General features: G+C 39.5%; 1 protein-coding gene across 8 annotated transcripts in view; it reads left to right on the plus strand.

Annotated features, from left to right (window-relative positions):
- TSNARE1 (t-SNARE domain containing 1) overlaps positions 1-23,422 on the plus strand; it is a 500,132-nt gene extending 476,710 nt beyond the window's left edge. For all 8 annotated transcript variants that reach the window (XM_075743202.1, XM_075743206.1, XM_075743200.1 and 5 more), the window contains one exon: positions 22,481-23,422. The gene's annotated coding sequence lies outside the window, so the exon portion shown is untranslated. The remainder of the gene's footprint in view (positions 1-22,480) is intronic.
- The last annotated feature ends 453 nt before the right edge of the window (positions 23,423-23,875 follow it).

Raw genomic sequence — 23,875 nt, forward strand, 5'->3', positions numbered from 1 at the left:
GCAGGCTTCCCTGAGAAGTAGATCTGGTCGGCATATTGGGCCTTCTGTTCCCTTCAGAAGGGAGTCAGTCTCCTATGACAATGACCCGTCTTTTTTTCTTCATGGAAGCAGTTTTGATGCACGGCATAAGCTGACTTGACTTTGGCGACACCTCCAAGCTAGATGAACGATCATCTGTGTTAATGTTTGGTTCCACTTGCAGACCCTCGTACTTGTTAGGCAAGGGCACATGGGAAGGTGGGTAATCACAGGGCAGATGTGTCTGCTGCACCGGGCAGGAACTTGTCACCATTGTCCCCTGTCCCTTAAGTCACTGAGTTCAGCCAGGTGGAGAAAGGACAGGGAATCCTCCATACCATGTGTCCTGCCTGCCTGCTGGGCCTGTCCCAGGAAGGGTAAGGTGCAATTCCAGTAGTCTCGTTCTCAGACTCCCTGATGCTCCTCAACCTGCTCACCTCCTCCCAGAGCTCTGTCACTGAGCAGAGGAGTTCCTCCACCTGGTTCCACCTCCCACAGGTGTGCTCACTGCTGCCGTCCTGTACTGGTGTAAGAGCAGGGCACAGCCTGCAGCCTGACACCTGGGTGGCAGCGTGTCCCCACCGCAGCTCTGTCAGTCGTGGTGGGTGCAGAGTTTAGAGAGGCCATGGCTTTTTGGCACCAGAAGGACTGAGTGATTCTACAGACACAATATACACAAGTCCTTTTTTTCAGAGCTGAAATCAAAAGCCAAACTTCAGTGCTTCTTTTAAAAGATCTAAACCAAACCACAGATCGTTGTCCTGTAGTCCACTAAGGCTGATCACCATACCTTCAACTACCAGAATAGGAATAAAAAGACATTAATTTTAAACCACAACATTTTTCACATTTTAGAAGTTCACTGACTCAGTAGTTAAAAGGGAATTTGAAGGAGTTATCCCAGACAATTTCATTTCAAGCTGTAATTAATGTTTTGGCATAATTTTCCTTTTTCTTATTTGTCATTTTGAAAAGCATGGCTTCCTTCTCTGAACTGACCACAAACTGAATCATTGGGACTTAAATTAAAATCCAATGAGTTTTCATTTATTGTCACAAATGGAGTGGAATTCAAAGTAACTCTTGGCCACTCTGTGCCAAGGTAGAGTTCATGCAGACCATGCAGTCTGCTGGGATGGAGCTACACAAAGCAATAACAGCAGCAGAACTGGGTGAATTGGGACTCAAGTTATACAGATTTTACATTTCCCATAGTTTCTCAGGTTTCTAATTACATTATTAAAATGTTCAACATTATCACTTAATCATTCTTAATGACTTTATATGTAACAAGACACTGCTAAAAGAGAAAATATAATAGACACTCTATTCTCTCCTTCTTCCAAATGTTCTATGAAAAGAAGAGGAAAGCACCTCACATTTTGCACTTATTTTAAAAGAATAAACACTGTCACGGAGACTCTGGGAGTGACACGACATCCTCATCCAGCAGGATTTTGGAGTTTTTCCAGTAGGATAAGAGAGGATTTCAAGCACTTACTTCCTTGGAATAAGGCATCGAGGAATGTGGGCTTGAGGATCTATTTCAAAAGGTTTAAGAAGTAATTACTCCAGCTCTTCATCCTCACTTTTCATCTGGAAATTTCTGCCCCCATATGGATTTAGCATTACTGTCCTCAACTCAGTATCTTCTCATGCTTAGCTTAAATTATTAGCTGGAAATGACTGTGATGGCATGCACTGTTTCCCCTAAATCAATTTTGGGGACAGTAACTCTTAGCAGAACATCACTGTCACTCTCAGTACTCCCTACTGTAAAACGCTTGAGTCTTGGGCTCTCCAATTTCAAGTTTGCCACTTCAGGTTCCATGTGGTCCTTCTGGATCTAGACAGTGCATTTGGTAGCCCATCCCATCCCTAAAACAGCATTAGTAATAGGAAGTTATATTCCTGAGGACTGGAGGAAAGCCAATGTCTCTCCAGTCTTCAAAAAGAGGAGGAAGAAGGACCCAGAAAACTACAGGCCAGGTGGCCTCACCTCCATCCCTGGAAAAGTGATGGAGCAGCTCATTCTGGATGTCATCTCTAAGCATGTGGAGGAGAAGAAGGTTATCAGGAGTGGTCAGCATGGATTCACCAAGGGGAAATCATGCTTGACCAATCTGATAGCCTTCTATGATGGCATGACTTGCTGGCTACATGAGGCAAGAGCAGTGACTGTTGTCTACCTCAACTTCAGTAAGGCTTTTGACACTGTCTCCCATAACATTCTCATAGGCAAGCTTAGGAAGTGTGGCTTGGATGAGTGGACAGTGAGGTGGATTGAGAACTGGCTGAATGGCAGGGCTCATAGGGTTGTGATAAGCGACACAAAGTCTAGATGGAGGCCTGTAGCCTGTGGTGTGCCCATCAGTACTGGGTCCAGTTTTGTTCAACATCTCCATCAATGACCTGGATGAAGGGATAGAGTGTACCCTCAGCAAGTTTGCTGATGATACAAAACTGGGAGGAGTGGCTGACACACCAGAAGGCTGCGCTGCCATTCAGTGAGACCTGGACAGGCTAGATAGTTGGGTGGAGAGGAACCTAATGAAGTTCAACAAGGGCAAGTGTAGGGTCCTGCACCTAGGGAGGAACAATGCAGCAGTACACGTTAGGGGTTGACCTGCTGGGAAGAAGCTCTGTGGAGAAGGACCTGGGAGTCCTGGTGAACAACAAGCTCCCCATGAGCCAGCGATGTGCCCTTGTGGCCAAAAAGGCCAATGGTGTCGTGGGGTGCATTAAGAAGAGCGTGGCCAGAAGGTCGAGGGAGGTTGTCCTCCTCCTCTACTCTGACCTGGTGAGGCCACATCCGGAGTTCTGTGTCTAGTTGGGCTCTCCAGTTCAAGAAAGACAAGGAACTACTGGAGAGAGTCCAGTGGAGGGCTACGAGGATGATGAGGGGACTGGAGCATCTCTTGTCTGAGGAAAGGCTGAGACATCTGAATCTCTTTAACCTGGAGAAGAGAAGACTGAGAGAGGATCGCATCAGTGCTTATAAATATATAAAGGGTGGATATCAAGATGACGGCCCAGACTCTTTTCAGTGGTGCCCAGTGACAGGACAAGGGGCAACAGGCACAAACTGGAACACAGGAAGTTCCATCTGAACATGCGGAAAAACTTCTCTCTGAGGGTGACCGAGCACTGGAACAGGCTGCCCAGACAGGTTGTGCAGTCTTCTTCTCTGGAGATATTCAAAACCCACCTGGGCGTAATCCTGTGCAACCTGCTCTAGGTGATCCTGCTGTAGCAAGGGGGTTGGACTAGATGATTTCCAGAGGTCCCTTCCAACCTCTGCCATTCTGTGATACTGTGATTCGTCAGAGATAAGGCAATAGCCAGACTTCCATTCAGCCAATAAGACCAGTGAGTTTTCATTTACCTTCAGACATGGCTCATACAAATGGTAGGACACCGTACATATTTAGTGTCCATGAGCTAAAAACTACATGGGGTATCAAGGCTTCATGGCACAGCATAAGTAGTGCAGAAAAGCAAGTGAAAGTAGCAAAAAAATGCCTGTCAACTCCAAATGAACTGTCAACTCCACAAAGCCACTTCTAGCATGTTACACCAGGGCCCATGACAGATGTTTCCCTTTCAAGCTGTCTCTGCTGAAGTCTCTTACTCAAATATGATATGAAGGCAATAGAGTAGAAGGCTTTCAAATGCAAATATGAGGAAGGAAATGGCATACGGCAGAAGGAGATGGATGTGTTGGTGAAGGAATATTTATCTTTTCTTTTGGATAACATTTCATGAACATGTCAAAGTGTGATGCTCTGGTGATGTTGGTGAGGGTAGCCCTTGTAGTTGTGAATTCTTCAAGGGATAATTTAATTCAGAAAACTGTCTTTTTTTTTTTTTTTTTAAGAAGTGTGGTTTTACAGGTTTTGGAAATTACTGTATTCAGTTTAGAAACAGGTTCTACAAAGGAAATGTAGTTCTTCCGCTGGCAGTGTTTTAAAACAAGAGAAAAGCACCAGACATTACTAGGAATTTCTCTTGTCCTGATTGTGACGTTTGAAAAATGAGAAGCCACCAAGTTACACAAGCATGTTATGTGTTTCCAGAGCTGATTAGCATATATTGGAGGGGAGAAAAGTACACCAACTTCTAAATAGAAATTTTAATTGTCAATCTTTGTGTTTCAAGGCATGAAGTGCTCATTAGCATCAGCAGAGATTTTTCTTCATCTTGATGCCTGGATGGGGAAAGGAAGGAAAGTCTATTTCCCCTTTCTTCTTCAAGGCCTTTCTTAAAACATCCTCTGTAATGCCTATCCAAAAAGTAGTGCAAGCTAAACAGTTATATTCAGATGTATTTTGAATATTTCAAACTGTATAAATAGTGTATATCAGAATTGCTTGAGTTTCCTAAAGTTCTACTCCAGTTTTATGTAAGGGCTTATATTATAGCCTTTGTATGATTTGCTGAACTATGCTTTGGAGGTCAGCCTATATTTTTGGTATGGGCTTTTCTTTCTCATTGGAATAGCATATGTGTCCTTTTTGCACTATATTGAAGATGCCTCAACCCCAGAGTATATAATTTTGTCACTGAGCTGTGTAGACATTTCCATGTGACATATATTCTAACATTTACAGTAATCCCAAATTAATCTTCCATGTTACAAAATTTTGCTTCAACAGGATTTTTATGTCATATAGTCAGCAACCTTAAATGTATAAGAAATTAACAAAAAGTAAGAATATATAGGTAAATATAAAGATTAGTACATCTCCTTTTCCATGTCATTTGAATGTTAGTTGGTTGTATTATATGTTTTTCAGGGTAGGTAACGCTAAATTTTGAACACAATTTTCAAGAAATATTCCAAATCCCTTGATTAATTGAAGGTTTATTTGCTGCTCTTAGCCTTTGAAACATGTATGGTAGTAAATATACTTGAAGTAGTTTTGTTTTGTTTTGTTTTGCTTTGTTTCTCTATGTAAAACTGTTCATTTTTAGTGAGAAAATGCAATGATATATGCAAAGAGTATCTGCATGTGTTGCAGCTACTCTTTTATAGTCATACAGACTTTCACTCCTCCAAATAGCAGCATGGTCTCAATGCATTTGTATTACTGGATTTCTGTCATATTTCTCTCCAGCCTTATAGAAGTATAATACTTCTGCAAAATGCATCTCTGAGAGTACCTGGGAGATCTGTATATTTGTTATAGTGTAAGTGCTGAAATGAGGAAATATCAGAAGTTTGGGACTTCTTTTTTAATACTTTCCTTTGGGCTCCAACCAATTTTGGAGACAGAAAACCAAATACTACAATAATAATAATAAATAAAATCTTTACATAAGCAGAAACAGGGAGTTTTCATCACAAACAATCAGATGGCTCACAAGTCATTAAAAAGGTTATTACAGTTGAAGGTAAAGGAAATCTCTGTTTCTGTTTTCCCCAAGCATTTCTTCCATGCAAGGGCAAATATTATCTGTCAGCATTTTGAAACATATTCGTGATACATTATTTAGGTTTATCATTGTTATCCTCGATTCATTTTTTACTCACAGAAGAAATGTAAAATGAGGCTTATGAAAACTTTTGCCTTTGAATAAAGTGTTGCTGATTTGAAATGGTTGAAAGACATGAATTTAGAGAAAGTACTGTATTGATATCTAAATTTAAAAGGGCAAATTAATCCTACTTGTAATTCAGTCAAGGCTTAGACTGTAACAATGGCTGCATTGCATTTCTCTTGGATGGATGGATGGATGGATGGATGGATGGATGGATGGATGGATGGGTATGACCCAGGATTTTTTATTTATAATGGCTCTGTACTGACTTTTAAACATTGCTATAAAACAACAAAAGTAATTTCAAGCACAGTAGAAAGCAAATATTAGAATCCCTAGGCCTGATTCTCATTAACTTTAATGCCATTTTACACCACTCTTGCAGTGCATAGGGACCATAAACTGAATTATATTAAGCGTAAAATGTTTCTAGTGTAAGAACCAGACCCTCTGTATTTACAGCAGTATTAAAATCAGCCTCACAAAGATGGTACGACACTTCCCGCAATAATGTTTGCTTTCCCGTTTCTAACAGAGGGTTCATCACTGCTTTCTGTATCTCAGGTTGGAAATTCTTCTTTCTTTCCAGTTGTATGATGTTGGACAAGCTAGAAAAGATCCATGAAAAAAATTCTGTGAAAACAGCAAATGCATTGCTGAAATTATGTTATTGGCTCCATCAGTCCCACGCTGGATTTAGGGATATCCTACTCCTCTGTAGAGTTGATCCATGACAATTTCTTCTCAATTATTGAGCACAACCTAATCAAAATATGACTGGCCAGGTAGGCCGTACAGGGACATACCTTCTGCCATTGATTTCCATGTGGGGGCACAGAAACTAAATCCCATGCATGGAAATGACTGAAAGAATAGTGCACCTTATGTCATTGGGCAAATTCACAATGTAATCTCAGCCTTTCAATCATCAATTATTTTGGAAATTCTGGAAGCAGTGAACAGCATGTTATATTTCAGTATTTCCCTTTACCTGGAGAAGGCAACGATTTTTCCAGTTATTAACAAAGTCAGATCTCAGGTGAAGTAATGGATCCCAAGTGAGGTGAAGGAAGGCAGAAAACAGTAGTCAGATGTGCTATGACATATTAACGCTACGCTTTTCAGAAGCTGGTGTTGTAACCAAGTCTTATGGAAAATTGTGAATGTTGGAATCATGGAATCAGGATAGTTTGGGTTGGAAGGGACCTCAAAGATCATCTAGTTCCAACCTCCCCAGGGGCATCCACAGCTTCTCTGGGCAACCTGTTCCAGTGCCTCACCACCCTCACAGTGAAGAATTTCTTCCTAATCTAATTCTACCCTCTTTCAGGTTTGTTTTTTTGGGGGTTGTGTTTTTTTGGTTTGGGGCTTGGGTGGGGTTTTTTGGAGAGATGTTCTAGATTAGTCACTGACACAAACAAATAAAATAAAACAAACCAAAACAAATAAATGAAGCCGCTCCAGTCAAAAATCTTTGAAGTGTTAGATAAAAGGCAATTTTAATATAAGAATTGATAATGATCTAAGGATGTAATTTGATAACATGTCTAGCATGACCTACTGGGCCCATTAAAAGACTTGCAAGGTGACAGCCATGAGTAGATCTAATTTGCCCACACAGGCATTCAAATCTCACATAAATCTACAGATAGTATGGGAAATAAAATTTGAAATAAAAACAGAGACATCTTAATACATTTCCTTTTATTAGTTCTTGGAGTTAAAATTCAGTAGAACCCAAAATGAAAATTGTGCTTTGTTGGAAACATACAGCTTTGCCTTTTTAAAATACTGAACTGTTGCAGAGATTAATGAATAATAATGAAAAAAGCCTACGTTAATTATAATTTTCTTCCCAAGGAATTCAGATGAAGGATTAAAATAACAAGAGAGTTTTTCAATAAAGGAATTAATGCTCTGAGAATACATTCACAGGAGATGATTGTTTTTTATGGTACACAGATGGACATCAGAAGTTGAACAAATAGTAAAAAAATCACTGATTAAGTAAATTTTTAATACATCTTGTGGATTAACAGTTTCTATAGGACAAAATAATACACACTGTATTTTATCAAGAGCACATATCGCATACTTTACATGTTGTGTATTCTTGCAGCAAGGATATCTGAGCCACTGTAGGTACATAACCCCGGGTGATAAAGTCCCAGAATCAGTACAGTAATGTCAGCAGAGCAAATTATCTAGAGTGCTACATTGGACGGTGCAGCCACACTGCTGCTAACCCCAAATGCCTCGTTGAGTGCAAAACCCAGTGGCTCTGCATGCTGTGCTTTCACGTTGCCCTACAGACAGGTCCCTATCAATCCCCGGAGGGCAAAAGATTGCCACAAAGTTCCCACAGGCCTTTTGAGACAAATTAAACTTACCCTGAGAAGTGGGAAACAAATGCATATGGTGAAAGGAATGGTAATTATGGAAGTACTGTAAGGCAAAGATAGGTTTTTTGGCTCAGGCACCAAAGCCACGATCATCTTAGATCCTTGACACTTGCTCCAGAAGAGTAAATGGCATCCATCCAAACAAATTTGGAAAACATTAAACCATGTAGCAACTGTAATGTAAATGGAACCATATTAGTTTAACCCTGTGGTCCCCCTGGCTGTTAGTCTTATTCCAGGAATGCAATTCCTGCCATTAAAACATGGTCTTCTAGCCATTTTTTGATACAGCCCAAATTTGTTGAGATTGTAATATACAGTGTGAGCATGACCCTGGAGGGGGGAAGGTACAGCAGGAAAAACTCTCTAAAAACTTGAATCCTGCTCCTAAACTCATGCAACTATAGGTTGGGTGAGCAAACTCTGAAATCAGTAGTGGTATTTCTGCCGTAAGGACAGCACCTCACACAGTAACTCTGCTGTGAAAAGGTTTGTGATCAGCGAATCTGAGCCCAAGGATTTGGAAACAACAGAAGTTCCGTCTAAGAAAGAAACAAGACCTCCAGCTGTTTTGAGCAGAAATGGAAGAGTTCAATAAGAATTCATGTTTTGAACTTTGTCTTTCTTGATTCTCTTTCCTTACATTTCCTTTCATTACATTTCCTTTCATTCTCCCCTCTGCTCCAACCTCTGTATCTAGCATGCACCCATCTGTTAAAATATAAAAAGGGCTCCCTCTGCTAGTATCTATTAAAGTGCCATATGGCTGAGGTATAGCCTTAGGTGGTGAGCATCACCGAGTGCATCTCCAAGTGAATAGAGATTTCTGCATTTAAGGTTTAATTAGGTAAGTGCTTTTTAAGTAGCATCACCATTTCCTCTTAAATATTTACTATTCCTCAGCAAAGAAAAAAATAAGAAGATGAAGCTGGTCTAAAATACAGCCTGACATGTATCAATGAGTGTTCCCATCCTTCTCATAATAACTCACATCTCCTTCATCTTCACTGTCGGGAATAACGGGCAAAGTGGTCTCCTGAGTGTGTATGATCCCTCCCACCCCAGTCTGCCCAGCTTTCCTACTTCATTACTGCTGCTACAGATATGCTTGTACTCTGAGTTACACAGCACCATCTGTTACAGAGGAGGAAGGAGTTGTTTATTTCAAGATGCAGCTGCAATATAGTATTGCTGAGGGGGGATGGAAAGAGCTAGAGGAATTGTGTGCTTTTAGATGTCACTTAAACTGACAGACCGGGGTGTCATGCTGCAGAAATCTACAGCCTCCAAACAAGTAAGAATCCAGTGGAGTGAAGGCAAAGGACCTCTAAAGAGAGACTTGGCAAAGCATAATTTGAGATTAATCTGGTCCTTCCAACTACAGGTCAAGAACAAAGCAGAGAACGGACCATAACTAGTACAGATTTATTATTTCTTTGCTTGTTTTTTTCAATGCCGCTGTCATTCTTGTCAAGGGTGAATTTTGGTATCTGAGGAGAGAGGATCGCCCCCTGCTTGGTGCATGTGAGGATGTGTGGGCTTCTGCTCGGTCACACTAAATATGACATCCAGTAACATCATTCTGAGAAAGGCAGTGGGAAGTGCCAAAATTCATTGCTAATTGTTATTGTCTGAGAGATCTCCGTTGTGCTGGGTGGAGAAGACTGTGCAGTATATACCTCAATTAGTTTGCTTTTCAAATAACTCTAGAGACATAAAGATAATTAAAAAATCTCTTTCCATTCTATGGATTCATAGTAATTCCCTACAGTTTACTCTCTTGTATTTTGTCTAGACTAGTTTTTCACTTTTATATTAAGCGTGTCAAAGACCTCAGTCACGATGGTATCGAAGATCTGTTAAAAATACCTAAATGGAGATCCCTTTTTTCTTCCTCTACCTTTTGTTTAACAGACTTTAGCTGTAAAAAGGCTTCTTTGATACCCAAAAGTTCTCTCTGTGTCTCCTGGAGCCCTTAAATAGTTCATCTCCCCTCTTTTGTCTGGTAATCCCTTATAACACTGCATGCTGAAGAGTAAGTAAAATCTTAATAATTTTCATTCATATAAATGGAACCAAAGGCACAATGCAGAATATATAATGTATAACTCTTCAGTGTGGCTCTTCAGTGACTACTCATGATTATCTTCCCTCCCCAACAAACTTCTGTTTCTTTTTAAGAGAAAATGAAGACACTTCTGGAAGCCTACATAATCCCTTTATTGATGCTGTTCACGATAGTGATAATAAGCAGAGAGGAGTCGAATAGATGCAGCACCCTGATAAATCTGTCTGAGCTGATTTTGAGGATGCGAGGACACCCACTCTTGCTGGTACAGAAGGAATGTTTCACCCATTTACTGCCTCCAGCAGCACCCATAAGTAGACACCCAGGGAAGAGTAATAACAGATGATGTACATAGGATATTACCTCAGGCACTCTCCAAACCTCTGATTATTTCCTGCTCAGGGACTTCTGACACCATTGTCTGCTTAGTAACTCAGAGATCTTTCTTTGAAATATTTTTTCCATTCTTCTCTTTAATCTGTGGATTTTATTTTATTTTTTTAATTTTTTACTGAGGATTGCAGGAGGACATACATATTAGCAGAGAGAGTTGCTTTTCTGTGTATGAGGAACATTAAGGGAAAAACAAGATGGAAGTCATATCCATGCGGTAACTAAAGAATTTATGAGGCTTCTGTTATATGTCAGTAGGATCTAGCATGAGAGTTCACACTTAAGCATATTTCCAATAACAGTGCCCAAGAAAATTAGTATAATCTGGTCTCCATATGAAAATGGGAACAATTTGTGTGTGCATAAGGAGGAAAAAAAAAACCAACAAAACCAAAACCAAACCACCAACAACAAAAAAAGTAGGCGTTATCATTTCCAGGACATGTTTTTATGAAGATAGGCTTTTTTTCCTTATACTAGTGGGTGCAACACTAGTCTGTCTCATCACTGAAGACTTATTTCTAGAGAAAGTATACAAGACAAACCATTAAAACTTGTGAACAGAATAAAATAATACAAAAATATTTATTTCCAGAAGTAAAATATAAAACAAGTAGAGTGGGATTAATTTCACTGAAGTTTAAACAACTAAACATGAACTAGTGACCTGATGCTCCCTTTCAGACTAATATATAGATGCAGAAATGTTAAATGGCAATTTTTCTAAGATGTTGAATAGATTAGCTAAAGGTGAGCTGGACTGTCCTCCAGAAGTGTTGTATCTCTCTACTCTCTAAAGGGAAACGAGAGTGACTTGTGCTGATCTGGAGCATTTGCATTTGGATGAGAAGAATCTCATCCGTAGATCTCCAGGGAATGCTTGCCTGGGGTGGTAGAAAAAGGGACAAACCTGCAATAGACAGAATATTTCACCCACCTACACCAGAAGGATGGTGGGAGATATCAAAGGGAAAGTCAACTCAGTTATTTTTACCCTCATTTATGAACAGCTAAATAAGGACCAAATGAGGAGGTATCCAAAAGACGTATCAAAGTTATCTACAAATATCAGAGTGCATTCCATGACATATCTGTGTTTTCCTGCCACAAGCCTTTGCTCTGATGCAGGGACCAATTGCTTTAGTCTCCCTGGTGTCTGTTAAAATATCTCCTTTCTGATGAGATTAGCTTTTGCATTAATCTGGTACTTGTTGCTGGAGTATAAGTGAAGAAACCATGTGAAGAACACTTCCATTCAGTGCTTCAGCCTTGACACCATCTGTATGAATAACAGCAACATATGTATGTAAAACCAGCATTACCCAGAGTTAATAACAGCTAGCGCTCAGATGGATGCAAAAAAAGCATTATATTTACAACTATGGAATTTATTAGTTCTTTTTTAATTAGTTCTCTGTGCAGCAATTTATTTACAGTGCTGTTCTTAATGAAAACATTATAAGTTGCAGTTCTAATTCTAGTACTAGGAGTTCTATCCATTCCATCTCTGTCCTCATTGACTAAAATCAGTTCTGTTCCCTTCCTAGTTAAATAGTCTTTTTAAAAGAAAAAAAAGTATTAAAAAAATAACTGTGAGATAGGTACTTATTGCATTTAAATATACAGGGCTGCTGCACTGAAATATCCATCAGTGTAAAGACAGCAACAGTGCTATGCAATGTACACAGTCTCCTGTTGTGGGGTTTTTTTTCCTGACGGGTGAGCTTTTCAACTCTCATTTTCTCTAGTTCTGCACAAAACATGTTATTCTTCCACCGGTTACCTTTAAGCAGAACATGGAGCGTACAGTTCCTGCTCCCTTAGCTGAAATAATGGGAGTTTAATGCCAGCCATGTTGTGTGCCTTCTGTGGGCTGTTTTAGGGTTTATCAGCTCTATTTCCACTAACACGTGAATGAGAATTTAAGGGTTTCTGTCACCTTTTACAGCTCTGATTTGCTTGCTCTGTAGTTAAATGCTGCTGCAAGGTGAAAGTCTGGTATTTCCCCATGGCTCTTGGCAGATTCTCAGGGACGGTGAAATAGTAATGATATGCTGAATGGGTACGGAGTGATTTGCACGCTAGGCAGCCTTGGCTACATACTCTAGTGTTTAAGCATCCATCTCCTTGAAATTGTCTTTTCCTGCAACCAGACATACTTTAACCTGAGTCAGCATTTTTCTTCCTGATAGTTAACCCAAGCTGAAAGTCAAATGCCAGTAATTCTGCATGTTCCCAAAGGAACATAAGATTTGCCACATTGGTGCAAACTGATGACTGGTCAGGGCTGCTATCTAATCTCTATTAGTCTCCAGCACATGATGTCTTATCTGGCCAGTGTTTTATGTCTCCCTTTTTGGTGTTACCCTGAGTGCTTCCCAGAATAATTCAGGATATTCACAAAGTTGATTTTCTCTCTCCTTCCTCCCTCCACACAACAGTTGTCAAATGTGAGTCTGGGAGCCCTGTCTTTCTAGGGAAAGATAGGCAGTGACTGCACAGACCAAAAGAGATGTGGCCTGTTTCAAGGCAGGTGAGACTATAGTCACTTGTCCATGAAGTTTGGGGAATGGAGATGTGTATTGTCTGGCTCAAATGTTAACTTGCACCTGAGGACACAGGGGTTAAAGCATATTTAAAAAGAAAAAAAAAAAAAAAAGATGAGTGTTCAGATTGCCTTGGAGCACTCTGAAGGTGAGGTAAGAGGGAGGAAAATAGGCTGTGTAAGTGGTGGTGCCTCTATCTTTTAAGATAACGTCTTCAAATTGCCTCCATTACTGTAGAAGTCTGATTAAAGAGGTGCAGTTGGAGTACTGTTCCTGCTGTTCTCTGCTAGAGGCTTTTATCCGACAACCATACCACTTGCAAAAGGATGAACAAAATCATTCACCTTTTTGTTCCAAGTGGCAACAGGGAGAAACATCCTGTCCTGAAACGCTGGCAAATCTAGCATCTCTGTGCTGTGTTCTTTTCATTCTCACAAGAAACAGGATTTCTCACTATTAACCTAACACTGTCTCCACTCCCAAAGCCCTCCAAATTGTTCTTTTTTTTTTTTTTTTTTTAAATAGATGCATGTGAGAAAAAGTCTGCATCTTGTAGCTGAGCAAAATTAATACAGCTTAAAATGCAAAGTGAGCTCATGGATGGAGAAAGACCAATGCTATATTCTTGGTCATTCAGTGCCATCTGTTCAGTGTCACTTAGATTTGTATCACGCATTCCTGGCAATTTTAACCCTTTTTTTCAAGGCAACAAAATGAAGGCATAACCCTTCTGCACCTTGAGCCTCACTTTTCCACATTTCACTCTTCTGAAGAAGCTGGTTCCAGGTAAGTTTTTTAGTTTGTTATTGGAATGTTATGAAGGAAATCTCAAATGACAGGGATTTTTTGGGGGAAGTAGTTTGACAATGCTTCTACAAGAAAGATAGTATGAAGAGAAAGTGAGTACGCATTTTTCGGAGATAGCAGCTTCTGTGAGTTGTGACCTTGAGAAGAAGCAAGGCCTTATTTTTAAGTGGTTTTGGCTTCTTCTCTCTCCTGACATGCTTTAGTATAGGCATGAAGGAGTTCTTCCTTTAAACTCACCTTGTTCAGAGAATGGAATTGCTTGTTTTCTTATTTCTATATGTCAGCTTTGGACACATCTTCATTTTTCCTACATTTTCACCATTTTCACCTTTTCACCAGTGCATTACCGTAGCACTGTGTGGGTGTCTGGTGGACCATGGGCTGGAGCAACACACATAGGGACAACCCATATATAAAGAAGTGGTGAAGCATCTGTAGTGAGGTCAGCGTTAATGATCAAAAGCAGGAGGTACAGAAAAACAGTTGGAGGTGTTGAAGCTCTATGGATCAAAAGAACTCACCAATGAGAAAGCTAGTAAAATGTCATTGAGTCTTGGTGAATGACATTAGCTTGTAAGTTTGTGCTTCAGGTAGCTCCTGGGGACTCCTGACAGAACTTACTGGAAGAACTTGTCAGAACCCAAGTTTTACATCTTACATAACCTCAAAGTGCATTCAGAGCTTACGTCAACTGTGTGACTCAAATAATAAGTTACTGGAGGTTGAAAAGGAACGGTGTCTTGGATTAAACATTGTCATTTTAAAGACTATGTAATGGCTTTTCAATCACACACAACTCTGCCATGCACAGTGTGCCATGAGGGAAAAAATGAGCTCAGTTCATTCATAAATAGGAGATTTTCCCCTTGATATAATGTGATAAGACAATGCTGCTGAGATTTGCTATTCACTTGCCATTTAATCAGAGTTGAGCTTGCAATGTCATTATCTGATGTTGCACATATTCAACATCAGATAATTTAAAAATCCTTATGCACATAGTCTTGCTAGTTCTATAGCAAGTTCTATATTTGTTTTTAAGAAGTTGGGCAAAATTACTGCTTCCCCTTCCCCTCTACCCATCTCATTCATTACATGTCACCTCCCAGGCCCTGGATATTCCATCTTTGTGAAATGGATTTCCTCATGATCCCCAAAGTTCAGCTAGTGATATTCAGTTCTGAAATGTGATATCACCTATTATATTTCCTGCCATAATTATGTCATACTCTGCAGTTTTGGCTGCTAGGCGCAGATTCTGACACTGCTACAGACCTTTTTTATAGGTCTACATGACCTTTTCAGTTGCATGTTTCTTTAAAACTTTGCCATGTGCTGTGACACTGATGATAGGGAATGCATTGCTAAGACAAATCTTTACAGCTCAGACATAGAAATGCATGGGGGTAAATTCCTACTAGGTACATGCCAATCTTCTAGCATGAAGATGGAAAATGGTTGGGATGTCTTTTAGTGTAGTAGATCCCAAGGAGTTGGCTTACAGAGATTACATCTGTCTCAGACCATCAAACAGTGCCTGTAGTATAGGCTTGGGATTTGTTGTTGCTGGGTTTTGAAGGTTTTTTGATTTTGTTTTGTCCCCTGTATCATCTCATTTCTTGATTTAGTTTTGCTTTACGATCAACCTGTACTACCCATAAGATACACCTATGTACTTGTGGTGGTCCCTGAAAGATGTCCATTTACTTGCATTAACATTTGCTTCTGAAATTCCTATATTACCAACGATCTGCAGCTGCCAAGTTAGAAGCCATTGATGTCAGGGCCAGAAGTCCTCTAAACTTCCAAAGGATCAGGATTTCTACTGGGGCATATTTCTAAAATGAAAAAGAAATTATTTCAGTGAAGTTGAATCAAAGGTGGTTGCTGGACCCCATTGATGCAGTTAAGAGAATGCACAGGAGAAATAAATGACTAAGTGAATATGAAGCAATATTGCATGGAGTATATCATCACCCTGATATCTCATTTTTTCTGGCAGAAGACTCTTGGGTTATTAGGTCTGTCCTATTTTAAGAAGCTGTTGTTAAAATTCCAGTATAAGCAGAAACGTCCAGTGTGACTGAATAAGAACCGCAGCTTTTCTGCTATGGACAGTTGTGCACTAGAGAAATGTCTAACATCTCTATAATAAAAAGTGGGTATCATTTACTTCTCTAGAAAATTAGTGGGAAGGACTATTTAAAAAAGAATAACTGTGATGAAAAAACAGGCTTTACTGAAGGCAAAATCTCATCATCATATAGTACCTTTGAACAGAGGCCCAGATAAAGACTTAGGTTTGGAAGGTTCACAATGTCAGTAATTCAATTCTCAGGCTAATCTGGTATCTGATTAGCTTCAGCTTCAGAGGCAGGAAACACCACAGATTTTCTTAATATTGTGACTTTTGTCTTCTTTTCCTTGTCTGTTGGTTTGGGTTTTTTTCCTATCCTGAAAATGCATCATTAAGAATTTATGTATACAATAAAGTAATTATATCAGACCCAGGTTGAAACCATCATCAAGGTAATCAGAAAGGGAAAACATGGGTCCTCAGAGACCATTCCCCAACATCACAGGTGGAAGACAGTCAGTTCAAATGAATTAGGTCATTAATGCAGGGGTAAATTTGACGTTGATCCTCAAAGCTAGTGATCTGTTGAGTCCTGACAGATAAGCAAAGTGTATCTACCATGTTGTACTGGGTTTGCATGGCAAGGTTTTGGTAGTGAGGGGGCTACAGGAATGGCTTCTGTGAGAAGCTGTCAGAAGCTTCCCCCATGTCTGATAAAGCCAATGCCAGATGGCTCCAGGATGGACCCGCCGCTGGCCAAGGTCGAACCCATCAGTAACAGCGGTAGCACCTCTGGGATAACATAGTTAAGACGGGGAAATAGAAACCAAGAGCAATTGCAGCCAGAGAGAGGAGTAAGAAGATGTGAGTGGAACAATTCTATAGACACCCAGGTCGGGAGTGGGAGGAGGTGCTCCAGGCGCCAGAGCAGACATTCCCCTGCAGCTCAGGGAGAAGACCATGGTGAGGCAGGCTCTCCCCCTGCAGACCATAAAGGATGATGGTGGAGCAGATATCCACCTGCAGCCTGTGGAGGATCCCACAACAGAGCAGGTACATGCCCAAAGGAGGCTGTGACACCATGGGAAGCCTGTGCTGGAGCAGGCTTCTGGCAGGACCTGTGGCCCCATGGAGAGAGGATCCCATGCTGGAGCAGTTTGTGAAGGACTGTCTCCCATGGGAGGGACCCCATGCTGCAGCAGGGGAAGAGTGTAAGGAGGAAGGAGCAGCAGAGACAACATGTGATCAATTGACCACAACCAATCCCCATTCTCCATCTCCTTGTGCCAATTGGTGGAGAGTAGGTAGAGAAATCAGGAATGAAGTTGACCCCAGGAAGAACAGAGGGGTGGGGGGAAGGTGTTTAAGATTTAGTTTTATTGCTCATTATCCTACTCTGATTTGATTGGTAATAAATTAAATTAATTTACCCAAGTCAAGTCTGTTTTGCCTGTGACAGTAATTGCTGAGTGATCTTTGTCCTTATCTTGACCCATGAGCCTTTTGTTATATTTTCTCTCCCCTGTTCATCTGAGGAGGGGGAGTGATAGAACAGCTTGGTGGACACCTGCCATCCAACCAAGGTCAAGCCACCACACATGTCTGGAAAATCTGAGAGATTTCTGTACCTCTCAGAACTACCATGCTCTGCATGCTTATTTCCATTCTCTGGTCAGGAAAAAAAAAAGAGTATTAGCAACTACAAGTGACTAGAGGCAGAAATATGTAAACAACCAGAGGTTTCCTACTTTCACTTCAACATTCTCTTGAGGCTTTTCAGAAACAGAAAACTTAGATTCTCATGTTACAAGATGTTATCTCCACTATCAGCCCTGCGGATGACTTTAGATTCTCTATCACGAATGAGATGCTGTTGCAGGTTTTCAGCTCTGTCATATTTGGCAGCTACTTTCCAATTTACATCTGAAACTGGTCTAGAATATACAAAAGTTTCAGAAGAAAGCAGATAAACAGAATATATTGTGATAGGACATGGGCTTAATCAGTGTAGATTTGCATATGTGAAGAGCTCAGTCCAAAAACATCAAAAGACATTTATGCCTTGAAAACAGGTTCATTAGAACCTGGAACATGAGCTGGAACAACGATTGAAAAAAATCCCCAAAACTCCAAAACAAAAAACCATCCCCTATCAATTAAACAAAAATGGCAAAATTGAGATGAGGACCTAACATTTCCTTTCTGAGGGTCCAGCTCTGGCATGTTCTCACTCACTGAATGAGTTTGACATGTTGAAAAGGTGGTTATGAATAGTTCTGAAAAGCTTTTCCCTGTCTGTGTTTTCAGTACACAGTACCAAAATCCATCTTTTCATTCTGCTCTATATTCTCCATCCTTTGGGCAATCCATCAGACTTACTTCAACAGTGTGGGTTTACAGACCGTGACTTTGCAGAGCAACTGTAAGAACTTTCAAATGGGCCTGATGCAAAGTTAGATAAAGTCAATGAGAGAGTTTGCACAGATTTGAGTGAGCTTTGGATGAGCTCTCCTCTTTCAGTGATGCAGACTTCCACCTGATAATTTCATAGGCCTTTGGTCATCTCGGTCAGCTTGCAATGAACGCTGTTGTTTCACATGTTCAAGGAACCATTCAACTGGCCAAAATTCTCTGTGTATATAATGGTCAACTACTATTAATAATGTACTACAATTTATCTAGATGAGCCTTCTCCAACAGAGAAGTTCATTGAGGTTAATGTCTATGAAAAAGCATTAAATCTGTATAAATTTGAAAAAGTCAAAAGTTGTATCATCAGAACAGTTTGATGTGTGTCATCACATTTACTTAGAAGACAGACAGATACCTCATTTGATTTGAAACAACAGCAGGTAGGATCAAATAGGTTTATTATTCTGGAGAATGTATCTTCCCAAGGCTAGCTCTTTAATTCATGGGCAGAACAGCCTAGACTAAATAAATTAGCAGAGTCTACATCATAAACCACAAATGGATGAATGATGTTTCTCTGAAGCGAAGGAGGGCTGTAGGATGGATCCATAGCTCAGGTTCCTATTGCAACTTAGAGCTACCACATGACTGGAGCAGCTCTTTACAGTCTATTTTTGCAGTTCACAGTAAAGAGGTCTGTTACCCTGCAAAGAAGAGTAATTTTAGCAACCTGATAGCAGCAGGGTCTTCTTTCATTTGCCCTTTCCTTCCTTGCCCTCTCTTTAGGCATGAAAAAAAAAAAAAAAAAAAAAGAGTCAAGATAAATACTCCTATTTCCTTTAACTGACTATGAAGGTAATAGAAATGACTTACTGAAATATGGACAGACAAAGCTTCAAGTCACACAGATTTCTACTGGTAAAGTTCCCCAGATATATATATATATAAAAAAAAAAATCTACCCCAACATAATTTTTTTTTTTTTTTTTCCTAGGGATTGCAATTTAATTCTCTATTTGTAAAGTAGCTAATGCAAGACTGCATAGTCCATGACTATAACTTCTAAACTCAGCATAACTATTACTACAGAAAATAGTAAAAAAACCCCTTTAATCAAAACCTAAGAGTATGACAGAACTCAAACTCTTTTCCGATAACTCAGAATAACTCATTTTTATCCTCAACTAAATAAGAAACATATATTAAGTTTGTTGGTTTGTTGGCCCAGTATATCTTTTGCTTAGATTGTGTCTGGAGAATCTCTCTTGTTACACTCAAGAGCCAAGTCTGTAGATTATCTATTTCTAATTTAAATGGCTTTTGCAAGTAGAATATTTTCCCTGCCTGCAAATCAAGATTCATAATCCCCAGTAGCTGCAAAGCCTGCCAAGAGTAATGGCCTGTGCTGGTAGTAGGGTTTGCTTTCATGTCAAACATATGGTGCCCTTCATCCTAGTCCTTGGAGAAAAAGCCTGTCCAAAGTCCACAGGATCTGATTAGACTGTGTTCTTTTTCTCCTGTACACAGGGATGTGCCTACACATAAGCTCTCTCCCTCAGTCGTATATATGTGCATGCACATGCATATATGCACACCTCCACGCACTGATCATAAAGCAGCATGGCCAGCTTATTTAAGACAGGCATCTGTTAGTGATCGACTTGAATTTGTCACTTACTGATTAATCACATTTGCATCACGCAGTCGTTGATTGCTGGGCATGAACGAGACCGCACTGAGGACAGCACGAAGAAATCCAGACAACCGGTTGGCATTTCTGTGATGCTAACGCACACAGCTTAGGCAAAGCATTGCAAGCAGGTCGAGGGAGGTGATCCTTCCCCTCTACTCAGCACTGGTGAGGAACATCTGGAGTCCAGTGCTGGGCTCCACAGGACAAAAGAGAAACAAGAACGTACTGGTGTGAGTCCAGCAAAGGGCCACAGAGATGATTAAGGGACGGGAGCATCTGACCTATGAGGAGAGGCTGAGCGAGCTGGGAATGCAGCCTGGGGAAGTCTCAGGAGGATCTTATCCATCTGTATAAATACTTGATGGGGCCATAAAGAGGACAAAACCAGGCTCTTCTCAGTGGTTTCCACTGACAGGACAAGAGGCAATGGGTGCAACCTGAAATATATGAAACTTTGTTTAAACATAAGAAAATGCTTTTTTTACTGTAAGAGTGGCCAAACAGGGAAGCAGGTTGCCCAGAGAAGCTGTGGAGTCTCCAGCCTTGGAGCTATTCAAAATTCAACTGGACACAGCCCTGATAACCCTGCTTCAGCTGACCCTGATCTGACCTGGTGGTTGGACTGGATGATGTCCAGAGGTCTCTTCCCACCTCATCCATTCTGTGATTTGCACAGGCAGTGAACATATTGTTGATTGGTAACTATAGAAATGTTCCTTCCTTTTCAAGTAGTTTTCTTTTCCCTCCACTTACAGCCTTTCCTCTTTGAAAAAAAAAGATTGTGAAATATTAAGCAAACACAAAAGTGAGAATGGTTCCAAGGTGGATGGAAAGGTTATATGATTTGTGGTGTCCATCCCCTTTCCAGAGCCTTTCCGCTTGTCTGAGTAACTCTAGCAAATTCTGTAGGATTTCTACTACTGAATTTATGCAGCTAAATTTAGGTGTCGACAGTGTACCTTTACTGCATCTGAGAAAGTCATCCTGAAGATCCCTTTGTAGTTGATGCTACTCAATAACAGCCAGTGTTAGGTCATTCTGAAGTTGATGTCTTTATTCAAATTACCCCCACCCTTAAAATCCATTGGCTGCACTGATTAGATCTATAATTACCATAATAGGAGCCTGGGAGCCATTATGCTCAGATGGTGATACTTACACCTTTAAATTAGCTGAGATGAATGTAATCTTCAGAAGGATACCCTTCCTCATTAAAGAAGAGTGTTTTTATTGGGTTTGTGTGGTGTTTATGTGAATGCAAGGTAGGAACTGTCTTCTGTGCTTTGTATATACAGCACACAACAGACATCTGATTTCAAAAGATTACCTAAATGATGTCTTATTATGAACAATTTTAATAATTGGCATAAATAACAATATATGTGTGGTTTTGTATTTTGTTGCTTTGAGGGAGGGGGGTGTCTGATCTCTGGTCTATTTTGACACCTTATTGGTTTACAGTAAAACACAATTAAAACAAAGAGTGTTTCTAAGGCTTTCTTCACCTGTAATAAAAAAATAAAAAAGGAAAAAGAAAAATGTTGTTCTTGGTTATAGGTTCAATACTAATAACAAACTATTTTTCCATTCCTTTTCCTTTCCCTTGATAGCAAGTTTAACCAGATTTTCTTACATAGCATATATATACAAACAATATTCATTAAGGAAGTATAATAGACGCAAACACTACAAAAGCCTGCTTATATTTTTCATACTGACGTTTGCTACAAACACACAGGCCTGCCTCATGGGATGGTGAGTGCAAAAATACAATTTGTCTAACCAGCCTCAGATGTCTATGGTGCTGATGTCTATCTTGGAGATGCTATCTTGCTGCTCATGCCTTTCCTAAGAGGCTTCTCTTATAGTAATGGGAGAGAAACATGCCCCTTCATCAAAACCTGTCTCTTTATTTCCATTAACTCGGTACATGAATGGTGTAAACATTTTATGTTTTAGACATCTACATATGGTATAGTGAGTCTTTCTATCAAGAGAAATTGTCTAATGGTTCCATTGCATGGCAAAATGGAAACCAGACTAATATTTCTTAGATATATATATATAAAAATACATAGTTTTATATATAATATATTAATTTTATATATATATATATTCTCTCTCCTGCAAAGTGCATCAGTATCACACTCTGGCTTCTATACTTAGGCCACTTCGCAGGAAAATGTATTTTTAAAACTAAATGCACCATCCTCCATGTATGGGAACTGCTGGCATTGAAGAGAACACAGTATCTGCTCTTTTCCTTGCTACAGCAGGCTATACACCATATTTTCTTTATAAATTTGTTTCATCTGTACTCTCAGCCTCCCCACCCCTTCCACTTCCACAGTAACCTTAGACTGGAACCAGTGAAAATACACTTTTCTAAGGTCATGTCTACTTCATTCTTGACTGTGCACTTTGGGACCATCTTGAGTAGCCACCCTTCCATCAGTAACAGCTTTACATCAGGATGTCTCTGGGAATCCTGTGAATACTTATCAGTTATTCTTGCTTTTGCAGAGCCTGTGATCACCCTGTGAAGCGGAATGGATTCTCAAAGCATTTCATCTTCAGGCCCTACATCGATGTCTGCTTTACTGATCACATCGTATTAAAACTGCTATAGCAAACAAACACTAATCGTATGAAAGAAAAGTTAAGTTTTATACTGTGTGTTAGTATAATTGTGAATACTTCTTCTTTTTTGTTGTGTTTTTTTTTTTTCCCCCTTCATTGCAGACATGTTTTACCTTACGTTACAGATTTTAATTACGTCCCCTCTGTATCTGGGGAATGCTTTTTCTTTGTCTCCAGATTTGGTACACTGAGTGATGTAAGATACGTAGCTGTTAATTCATCATTATTGTTTGTGGTTTTAACATGCTCCTGATCTTGATTTCTGCTTATTTAAAACCATGAAAGTCAACATGCTTTGTTTGATTCTTTTTTGTTGTTGTTTTCATACATTTTAAAAATAATCTAGCTCAGATTCTTATACTGTGCACTGCTGCTTTAGAATTTGCTCTGACAGATCTGAGCTAAGCAATTTCACAATTATATGTGCCATTTACAAACACATCAATTAGATGCTTATTTGATCCCATTGTATGCATAGAACATGACATTTATTTATGAAAAACACTAGTGAAAGAGCAGGACAAATAAACATTAAGCTGTATTACCACTTTTTAAAAGGAAAAGACCTTTAATCTGTTAAAAAAATCAAGCAAGGCATCTCATGAAAAATGTCAAATTTTGCATTACATTTCATTTCATAGGTTTCAATGCAATCAGCATTTGGGATTTTGTTCCATTTTCACCCACAATATTTTCTGCTGAAAACATGATTGAAAATGCCATTTAAATTCTTTAAATGTGTCATGTACTATAAATGCAGTTTTCCTCCAGTAAATAAAGCATTTCAAAAATGGTTTTAATTAAAATGTCATAGGAAGTATTGAAGAGAATTTCACAAAATGATATGGTTTTTATTCTTCATGAAAAGTTACATCTTTTGACAAAAATGTTTCTCACCATAAAAAAAAAAAAAAATCAGCTAGCTCTATATGTTATGTATTTTTGTTTACTGTGAAGGTTTAGAAAAGAATAACAAATACTAAACTGGATTCTCACCTTCACTGGTTTAAATTACATGCTTCCTTTCCAAAAAGCTGACACAGTCTTTCCTCAGTAAAGGTTGAGCGCAGAAAAATGCTCAGAGAAATCTTGCAGATGCTTAAGCTCATTCAGGGTCAGAACTGTAAAACTTCTTAAATCAATGCAGTTAGGTTTGGTGAAGAAACAGAACTCAGAGTTTCTGGTGTTTTTTCTCTAGATTTATGCTTCAAAATCTACATAACTGGATCATTATATGTAATATTAAGTATTCCAAAGTTGCTATTAAGAAAAGCTAAT

The sequence above is a fragment of the Balearica regulorum genome, chromosome 2, assembly GCF_011004875.1.
Source record: "Balearica regulorum gibbericeps isolate bBalReg1 chromosome 2, bBalReg1.pri, whole genome shotgun sequence".
Taxonomy (NCBI): domain Eukaryota; kingdom Metazoa; phylum Chordata; class Aves; order Gruiformes; family Gruidae; genus Balearica; species Balearica regulorum.